This window comes from Octodon degus, unplaced genomic scaffold (genome assembly GCF_000260255.1).
Source record: "Octodon degus isolate 3935 unplaced genomic scaffold, OctDeg1.0 scaffold00236, whole genome shotgun sequence".
Classification (NCBI taxonomy): Eukaryota; Metazoa; Chordata; class Mammalia; order Rodentia; family Octodontidae; genus Octodon; species Octodon degus.
The window spans coordinates 2,207,473-2,218,637 of NW_004524812.1; the positions used below are offsets into that span (position 1 = coordinate 2,207,473).

Here is an 11,165-nt window from a genome sequence, read left to right on the forward strand (position 1 = left end):
AATATGCTGAGCTATAAAAGACTCAAGTCAACAATTTCTGACATTGCCAGTCCTACGGATAACCCACTACTATTATGTACTACTGGACTAGATTGGATTATTTTGCTGAATTCATGCACCTACAATATTTAAATGGTTATGGAATACCCATCTCTGACAAAACTAAACAAAAAAATGAGATACAAATGAAGGACCATTTTGTATCTGTATATACAAAATAGTTAGGGTAGATATACAGCTACTTTCTGTTAATTCAATGAGAAGGAAGATTTGTACTCATAGTGTCTGGACAGGGTACCATGTCTGCATCTTGAACTATGAATAACCACTATTAAAACAAAAATATGCAGTGTATTATTTATTGAAACTGTCCTACTAATCAGTTTTGAAACTGTCTCATTGCTATTTGTTTCTCAATAAAATTAATAAGAAAAAAGAAATAATGTTTTATGGATCCCTTAAATTGCCCTCGTAAATACTCCAGAATGTTTGTTTCTGAGGTTTCATATCTGAAATTTCCACTGTTAGACTCACACATTAGGCTTAAAAATCTGAGAATATCTCTTTTAAAAATGTCAGTTATGTCACTTATGTGGCTATCCCAGTAGTAAGTTGGGCCTGGAGGGATTAGACCAGTGCCTTTTGATTTCAGGCATAGAAAACATCTAGAGTGGTGCTTGGTACTAAATAATAGGCATCCCTAGCTTAAATTAAGAGTTGGGATAGAAAACAAGCCTAGCCAGCTGTATCATTACCAGATGTAAATATATGGCATCTCAAGGAAGTGGTGTGTGTGTGTGTGTGTGTGTGTGTGTGTGTAGGGGGTAACAAAGAAGGACTCGGGTGAAGGCTGAATACAAATTTTGACTATTTGATAAATATGATCAAACCCTGGTGAGCCCCACTATTTTTGGATAGCTAGAGATGCTTTGCTTGCATTGGTTCATTTTTGTGCCAAATAGGCACTAAGTGAAAGCCTTAAAACACAATTCAATAAAAGATATTCATGAATCCAGTGTGCTTAGATGAAGCTAGGAATGAGTACTGTCTGATTGCAGGAGAGCTTTCTTGTCGTTGCCTTTTGTGTTTATAGTCTTTTTTTCTGTCTCCTGGAAGCGAAGTCCCCTGAAAGCTCTATCTGTGAAAGGAACTCAACTGCAAAGTAGTGAAGATTGCAAGTTTTTGATCTCAGGTGGTAACATCCTGGAATTGAGGGCAGTAGGACAATCCTTATATGCAAGAATTGAACTCTTTTTTTTTGAACTCTTGTCTATGATTAAGCAGGATATTAGTCTTGGTAGTGTGTGTGTGTGTGTGTGTGTGTGTGTGTGTGTGTGTTTGTGCTTGTGTTACTGGGGATTTAAAACCAGGGCCTTCATGCTGATCTACATTTCCACACTGCTCCCCTTTAAATACTGAGAGTCTTATCAATTTGCCCAGGTTGAGCTCAAACTTCTGAACTTCCTGCCTCAGCCGTCCAGGTATGTAACACCAGGCCCAGTAGGCCTTAGTCTTTTTCTTTGCTTTCAGTTTACAACTGCCTTCTTCAGTTCCATGTCTAATGAACTAAGGAGTGTAGGGACAGAAACACAGCTACATTTCTGTCAACTAGCTAATGTCCAACAATTGGTAAGTTAGTAGATTTTGCTCTAGTTGACACTCCTTCAGTCTACATTTTGAAATGATGGCTGCTTGTTTTACTCATACATAAGTGGCTATTAGTGCTTCAAAAGTATGTTTAAAACAACAAAAGAATTATCCACAGCACAGTTTATCGGGTTGGTTCTTAACAGGCTCAAACCACAGAATGACAGCAATCCTTGGCTAGATAAGCAAAGCAGCAGATTGACAGCAGGAGTAAGGCAAGTACAGTCACATTGCTGAAGGGTTTTGGCCATGACACCTGTATACTATGCAGGTGTGCTTTGGTGTGGCTCAGGAAGCAGGAGATCTAAGAATGAAGATATTCTAACCCTTATCGAATCAATAGCCAGATGAGAAGTACTATTTGTGATACAGCAGAGTAAAATACAGCCAGGAAGCTAGTAACATTTGACTGAGTGGATTGTGGCTTTTCCAAATAATTATATATTGCCAAAGAACCCAGTGACTTGATATTAATTAAACAGAAAATACATTTAAATTATAAGTACTGTTTGATTTACATCAAAAAAGCATGACAGTCCCTTTCCCCAATCAGTTTTCTGCTTTGGCATTAATGTTTAAATTTTTTTTCAGTACTGGGTATTAAACTCAGGACCTTGCGCTTGCCAGGCAAGTGCTTATTTTACTGAGCCATCTCCCCAGCCCCTAATATTTTAAATTTTAATTAAATTCTGTTTTCTTACCTATACCTATCACTTGACTCCAGTTACTCCACAATTTGTCATCCTCATGGCATAATTTATTTGTCTTGACTCATTCTAATTGTGTAAAAGTATTAGGAAGAAGTCCAGGGACCATGAAAAAAGTTGTAGCCTTAGACAAAAACACACAAACACTATTACCAGTTTATTCTTTGTCTGCTATTGAATCATAGTATAATTATCTGCCAGATTCTGTATATGCTCAAGACTTGAACTGCAATTTAAGTGATCTGTCTTTGACTCGAAGTTGGCAGTAACCCACAGAACAAGTACTTTATTTTTCTGAAAGCAGATCAGATTTATCCTATGCCAGGCCTGCTCCAACCCCTGTTATTTGAAATCTAAGCCCAAATCGCTAAAGTTAAATTTACTGACCTTGATGTTTCTCTCAAACACTGCATTCTGACAAATGAGAGTAAGAAAGAAAAGGACATTTAGAGCTAGCCATGTTCAGGACCCTTTCATATTGAAGCCCAGACATTTTTAACCAGCGCACTAACCCCTGCATTTTGTTAATCTAATTTTCCATTTTGGTTGGTCTTTCTTTGTACCCAGCCCCTAACTCCTGGTGAGGCTGCACGCTAATTATCTCATGGTGGTGATACCATCTGCAGGAAAAGCTGGCCGTTGAGCAATCTTCAGCCTCCAAAATTATAGCCTACCTCTCTCTGGCCTGCTGGAAGCAGAAGACAGGGTATTTACCTCTGTACCCTGCTCAGGGCACTAAATCAGTCTCACAGGTTGAAGCCAAAACTTTATATGTTACTATTGGTAGTTCCCCAAGCTGAGGCCTCTGCCTGTGCTGTTCACAACTGAAATTTGGGGACTGTAACCATACATTGCCTGGGTGGTAGACTAAATGATGTGATATTTTAGTCATGGTAGTTGTTAAGGGTACCAGATGTATGAGGAGCATGGTACTGGTACTGACATAAAGGAACTGGGTAATTACTGGTTACTGCTTTTATTTCTTATCCCTGGTCACACAAGCACACATAAAAACTGTTTGATCACAAGAGGATGAGGGAGTATAGATGATTCAGAATAATCCCATCCTCAACTCTGGAAAAAGAACTGAAAGGGCATGGCTTACTCATAGATCAGTTGTACTATCTTTTCTTAGAAAGAACAGCATGATTTTGTTCACCATCTCTCTCCTGAAGTATTTTTAACCTCCAGAACAGAAGTAAGGAACATGGGACTTACACTGGTAAATTGTTCTTTATTGCCAGCATAGAAGGTGGGGAGGATGCACTGTTCATAGGGTGACTCTCCCAATAAAACTTTCAAGGTTTCATAAGAGGACTTGGTGATCTGAGAAAGTGTGTAAACACTATTTGTTTTACATATATTAAGATATTCTTAATGCTTATGACAACTCTGAAGGAAGTTAGAGAGAGCAATGTCATTATCTCCTTAAGTTAGCAGGGTTAGGGGTAAATCTAGATTTGACCAGAAAAAAAGATGGTTTTATTTTTTTCTGAGACATTGATTTGAGTTCAAGATGACACAACCTTAATGTTACACAGTGGAGCACGGACATAAGGAGCAAGAGGTCAATCACATTTTCTCCTTTCACTCTCGCCTCATTTTACTTAACCATGTTATTCCTGGGTTTGGGGACTTTCTTCTATTGTCATGAGCTTAAAGAAAATATAACCAACTTCTACTCATTTGTATTAATGTAGGAGAGCAGTGATATAGTTACAAAAAGATGAAGATAAACCAGAAGCTGAACTATCAGGCTGTTCTAGCCAAAGAAACCATAGAGAAAACAGAGGCCATTTTTTTATGTTCACCTGTAGAAAATCAGAAACCCAGAAGAGGAAAGATAACAGGTCACATGATTCCCACTCCTGTTCTTTCTTCAGAATATATGACTTCGTTGCTACATACTTTCCTTTCTCGTTATGACTTGTACGAGCTCTTAATTGGCATTTGTGGGGCATACAGCCAATTAAGTGTTAAAGGCAGTAGATCCAGAGACACACAAATGATAGGACAAGCTAGATCCAAACTAAAAATTCATTCTGGATGATCACAGTCGGAGCTGGCCCTGTCTTTCATTACTAAAAGGTGTTGTACTTTCCTAGGCTCTGTTCTTTTAAGGGTAGTTCTTTATTGAGGGTTGGTGTTGCCTGGGAAATGCAAGATTGACTCTGAATTAGAAAATTATCAGTACATTTCTTGTGATTTTCTGTTTGTCTCAGAAGATAATGTGTTCTTTCTCCAGTTCAATACCAATCTTCACCGCCCATCTCTTATAATTATTTGCTCTTTTGTTAGACTGCCTGCTATATTTGTAACCTTAATAATACCCCTGCCTTGTTTTAATAAAAGCAAACATTTTACCTGGTCTCCTCTCAGTTATTAAATTATTATCCAAGCATCTTGAAAAAGTAGCTTATATGTGCTGTTCTACCATGTTTTCATTCATCCCAATGCCATACACAATGGATATATTTTAGTCTTTATTTTCAGGCATCTTGCTCTACAGGATTTAATACTGTTGAACCACTCACTTGCTTGGAACTCTCTTCCCTGAGTTTTATTAAACCACTTTCTTGATTTTCCTATTCCCCTGACTATTCCTCAAGGATTTTATTTGTCAGCAGATATTTGGGGGTTAATTAAATCTCTTTTATTAGAATGTTTCCCATCTTGTGCTCTCGCATAAAGGAGTGGCAAATTACTGGCACATAGCCAGTTGGGTAGGGATGGCTGTCTAATAAGAAGAGATGGACTCCTGAACTGCAGAAGTTCATTCTCTCTTCAAAGAATGTAGAGAGTTGGGAAATTGGTTTTAGGGAGCCAGGCTGAGAGGTCACAGAGACTCAGACACAAGCTACCATTTTGGCCAAGAAGGAGTGGATGAGTGAATAGAAGGTACTGCTTGGTAGAGAGTGGATTGGGGAAAATGAACTTAGCACTCAATAAGAAAGAGAAAAAGAGCTTGAGCCAGACAGGGGTATAGAGCAGGAAACGGAGGGAGAGAGGGGAATGATGAGAAAGAGCCAGGGAAGGGCACTGAGAAACTCCAGTTGCAGTGGGTGCCTCTGTTTGCTGTGTTAAATTACTGCGTGAGTTCTCTCAATCCTTTAACTATAAAAGATCTGATAACTATTTTGTATTTATCATGAGGGTTATTGTTTCTTGTTACCTTTCCCCTATGAAAATGTTTCCTTCGTAAACTCAAATTGTCCTAAGGGGTTTCATTTTTTTAAAATATAGTTTTAAAATGTTTTTATTTCTACCAGTGTCATACATGCTCAAAGTTTTAAAAAGTAAGATTATGAAACACAATAAATGGATTTCCTTATACCAATCCCTTTCCTGCCTCTCACAAGGAATCACTCTTGAGATGTTCCTTATTACACCTTTAAAACATTTTCTCAGATTAACAGATCTGAGCAACAGATTTAACAATAAAAATAGATTATATACCAACCATTGTTAACCAGCTACTCTTGTTTTGAAAATCTATAACATATGTATTGTTGTATGTTACCCTGTTTCTATCTTTCTTCTCATTTTTGTTCTTGCTTTTGTTTTTACTCTTCAAAATAAAATAAAACTAATTTAAAAAACATTTTCTACAATGTGTTGTGGTAATGTATAAATAGCATAAAGTTTACCAAATTACCCATTTTAAATGTACATTTTAGTGACATTGAATACATTCATGTTGTTGTACCACTATCACTACGATCCATTTCCACATCTTTTTAATCATCTCAGATTAAAACTCTGTATGCATTAAAGAATAACTTCCCATTATCTTCTCCTGAAGCCTTGCGTAATGATTATTTTGCTTTCTTTATAAGTTTGACTATTCTAGGTACCTCATGTAAATAGAATCATATTTATCCATTAGTGTCTGTCTTCATTTAAATTAATGTTTTCAAGGAGTATCTATATGTTAGAATTTCCTTTCTTTTTAATGTTGAATATTATTCTATCGTATGTACATACCACATTTGGTCTGCTTATTCAGCAGTGGAGGAGCCTTTTGTCTATTCTGAATGTGCTGCTCTGAACACAGTTATACAAGTATATCTTTAAGTCTTAGTTTTTATTTCTTTTAGATACATACTTAGGAGTGGATAGCTGAGGAAGAATGACATTTCCATACCTTGACTGTTGTGAATAATATGGTAGTTCTGTGTACTTTTTTCTTTTGAACACTTTAAAGATTAAGTCTTTTTGTTTTTTTCTTTTCAGATAAGGTGTGATTTTATAGTCCACACTGGCTTCAAATTCACAATCATCCTGCTTCAGCCTCATGAGTCCCAGACTACATGCAGATGCATGCCCCCATACCCTGTGAGGTATACACTTTTTAAACTTAACCTCTTGAATTTGTATTATGGTAGCTGCAGATTTGCCCACTGATTGTGTTATCTGGTTCCTGGGTGTTTATTCAGTCCTGACCTTGGCTCTGAGTTTCAAGCTTCAGTGCTTGCTGGCAATCTCTGTGTGGAGATTAAGCCCAGTGTATCTAAAACATAATTAAAATAATTGCTCCTGCTCCAGCCCACAAACATCTTCTTCCATTGATTATTATACTGTTCTCGCCTGGTGAGTTTTACCAATATCTACTCAAGTCACCCAAATAAGAAACCTGGCAGTTATCAATAAACTGATCCTGGACCTTACCATCTTCTAAATCACCAAGGCTTCCTGATTTCACCACTTAAGTACTTAGCTCTTTTCTCTTTTCTTCTTACTGTCAGGGCTCTAGTTCAGATCCTCATCATCTATATTTTGCTGTTGTACATCTTACATTTTAAGCGTCTTTATTGACACATAAAATTGTATGTATTTCTGGTATACACTTGGATGTTTTGATATATGTATATTTTGTAAAATGATCTCTGTCATCTAGATAATTAGCATATCTATCTCCATATAATTAACGGCATGTGTGTTTATGATGAGAAAATTTAATTTGAAGATCTATCCTCTTAGCAATACAAGTATGCAATACAGTATTGCTAATTTTTGACATTGTGTTCTACAGTAGAACTTATTCATCTTGTATAATAGAAACTTTGTACCCTTTGACCAACATCAACTTATTCTCCACTTCTCCCAAATCCTAGTAACCTCCACACTATTTTCTGCTTCTATAAATTTGACTGCTTTAAATTCTACATATAAATATGATCATATAGTATTTCTCTCTCTCTGTATCTTGCTTATTTTATTCAGTATACTCTTATCCAGGTCCTTCTACATTGTTGCAAATGGAGGGATTTCCTTCCTAAAATGAATAATATTCCACTGTGTTTGTATCATATTTCCTTTATATATTTATCCGTCAAAGAATACTTAAGTTGCTTCTATATTTTGGCTAATTCGAATAATGCTACAGTAAACAGAGAAGTCAGATATCTCTTTGCACTCCTGATTTCATTTCCTTTTGATATATACCCAGAAGCAGGATTTCTGGATTGTATGGTAGTTTTATTTTTAATTTATTTCAAGAATCTCTATCCTGTGTTCTGTAATGGCTGTATTAATTGACATCCCAACCAACAGTGAGCAAAAGTTCCCCTTTCTTCATTTCCTTGTCAACACTTGTTTTCTTTGGGTTTTTGATCATAGCCATCCTAACATGTGTGAGGTAAAATCTCTTGTGGTTTGATTTACATTTACCTGATGACTAACAATATTGAGCATCATTTCATACACTTGTTACTATTTGAGTTTCTTCTCTGGAGAAATGTATATTTAGATCTTTTTCCTGCTTTTTTATTTTTTTAATGTATTTAGTACAGGGTCTACAGGTTCTCACTACACAGATTGGACTTGTGATCCTCCTGTTTCAGCCTCACAAGTACTGGGACTACAAGCACATGCCACCATGCCCAATCTAAGTCACTGTCTCAGCATGCCCCAGAGGCGGGGCCAGCACAGCACACCAGGTATTGAACCCCAGCTGGTGAGCTCTGGCTGGCCCTGTCTGCTTTTTCTGTGAGGACCTACATGTGCCCAGAGCTGCTCGTCTGAGCTTGGGCTGTGCTGACCGTTTTTTTTTTTTTTTTTTGTGGAATTGGGGATTGAATTTACCAGGCAAGCGCTTATTCTACTGAGCTATTTCCCTGGCCCTCCCTGTCTTTTTTTAAATTGAGTTATTTTTGTTCTGAGTTTTATGAGTTTCTTGTGTATTTTGGATATTCATACATTACTGGATAAATTTTCAAGTATTGTGTCCCATTCCTTAACATGCCATTATTGTTTCCTTTTGCTATGCAGAAGCTTTTAAGTTTAATATAGCTCCTCTTATCAAGTTTATTTTGTTGCCTGTGGTTTTGGTATAATGCCAAGACCAATGTCAATAAGGTTTTTCTATTTTCTTCTAGGAGTTTTGTAGTTTAAGTGTTATGTTTAAGTAACAGTGTTTATTTTGAGTTGGTTTTTGTGTGTGGTGTGAGCTAGGGATCCAGTTTTACTTTTCTGCATATAGATATTCAGTGTTTCAAATTGAATTTGTTAAAGATACTATCCTTTCCCCCACTGGGTGTTCCTGACACCTTTGTTGATCAGTTTACTGTAAATGTGTGATTTTCTTTGCAAGTTTTCTATTCTGCTTCACTGGTCCCATTTGTCTATTTTTATGTCAGTATCCGTTATGGTTTGTGTCTAAATGTCCCCCCAAAACCTCATGTGGTCATAATGATTTTTTAGAGGCAGTTGCATTTAGAGTTTGTGACTGATTAATAGTACAATCCTGGTATGAAGGGTACTGGGATTAAGGCTGGATGATTGCTGGATCAGTTCACTGATTGGATTAGCACTGCCTTAATCCCAGAAGCCTGGATAGAGTAAAAAAGGTACAGAAAGAGACTGTCAAGGTATAGTTGTTGATTTTGCTGTCCTCTACTGACATGAACTATTGCCCCTCTGCCACATATCACTCTGCCTTGGAGCCAGCCAATTATGGATTGAAACCTCTATAGACTGTAAGCTAGATAATTCTCACTTTCTTAACTGTGGGTGTTGGGTACTTGTGTCAGCAACAAGAGAAAAATAAGAGAGTATCATATTGTTTTGATTACTGTAGCTTTGCAATATATTTGTAATTTGAAATCAGAGTTTGCCATCTCCAGCTTTGTTCTTGCTCAAGAGTACTTTGACTGTTTTTGGTCATTTGTGGTTCCATGTGAGTTTTAGGGTTCTTTTCTATTTCTATACAATGATATTAGGATTTTGGTAGATGTTATACTGAACCTTTAGATTATTTTAGGTAGTATACCCATTTGAACATTATCAATATTTGTAATTAATAACATGAGATCTTTACATTTTTTGGCCTTTTACATTTTTTTCATTAACCTTAAATAATACCATTGTACAAGTCTTTCACCTTTCAAGTTAAATTAATCCCTAGATATATTTTTCTTTTTATTAGTGATATAAATGGTTTGCTTTCTTAATTTCCCTTTTAGTGAGTTGGTTGTTAGCTGTTATGGTTTATATCTAGATGTCTCCCAAGAGCCTCAAGCCCTCATAGATGGGTGGAGCTTTTGAAATGTGATTGAATCATGGGAATGAGATAGCTCACTAGTTGTAAGGTGGTAGGGTCTAGCTGGAAGTGGTAGGTTAGTGGAGGCATGACCTGAAAAAAATGTGTCTCCCTCCTTGCCTCAACTCTTCCTTCTTTACTTTCTAGACTCCATGATGTAAGCATATTTCTTTGCAGATGCTTTTCAGTAAATATCAGTGGCGTCCAAAGACTTCAGGTAGCTGTTGATTATAGTGCTTATCCACCACAATCTTCCCACCAGCCAATATGTTCTAATGAAACCACAACTGTGGTTTTAAAAAATCTTTTATTTATTTATTTGGTACAGGGTCTCACTACACAGCTTGGACTCATAGTGATTCTCCTGTCTCAGCCTCCCCAGATCTGGGAATTACAGGCATGAGCCACCATGCCCGGTTTTGGTGGTTGGCACAGTAGCACAGCATGTGGTACCATGGATCCAACCCGGATCCTTGCACTTGCCAGGCAGGCACTTAGACCACTGAGCTATCTCCTCAGCCCTGGGAAAACAACTTTGGCCCCATTTTACCAATCTTACCTTTTTTTAAAATCAGTTAGACATAGTCCTGAAGCCTGCATCTAGAAGCGCCATTAAGCCCCATGCAGGAAAGTTTCCCTTGAAATACATATAACTATTCACTAGTAGTTGACTAAATGAGTCAACAGAATCTTCCATTAAATACCAAGATACGAGATTCAGTGGATTCTTGGACCTAGCCTGCTACTCCAGGATCACCAGTTCCGTAGGCCTCATTAATGTAAGATCAGACACAGGTTTTAAGCCATATATCTAAAACATCATTTCTTTCACCAGTGAAAGACCCCTTTTATGTTAATAAGAAAACCACTTATAGATTTAGGTAGCCTGGATAAATCTTTCTAAGAGGTTTTTCAGGAGTATGGACCTGTAATTTGTCTTTCACATGTAAACTATGAGGGTGTAATGAAAATATATGTTGAATGCTTAAAATTAAAAAGATTATTAAAGTAAAAGGCACACTTCCATTAATCTCCCTCAAAACACATACCCTTGCTTTAAACACATTTATCCTATAATTCTTGCCACTTTCTGAAGCAATTCTAGAAGTCATCTTTTGTTTTTGTTTTTGTTTTTTTTTTCAAAGTTTTATTGACAAACAGATAGCAATGAGACAGTTTCAAATCATATCGGAGGACAGTTTCAACAAATAATACACTGCATATATTCTTCTTAGTGGTTAATTGCTGTACAAGATGCGGACTTGTGATCC

General features: G+C 36.9%; 1 long non-coding RNA gene across 1 annotated transcript in view; it reads left to right on the forward strand.

Moving 5' to 3' along the window:
• LOC111813889 overlaps positions 1–6,689 on the forward strand; it is a 67,861-nt gene extending 61,172 nt beyond the window's left edge. The window contains exon 5 of the long non-coding RNA XR_002819016.1: positions 6,588–6,689. This is a non-coding gene — a long non-coding RNA (uncharacterized LOC111813889). The remainder of the gene's footprint in view (positions 1–6,587) is intronic.
• Positions 6,690–11,165: the final 4,476 nt, after the last annotated feature.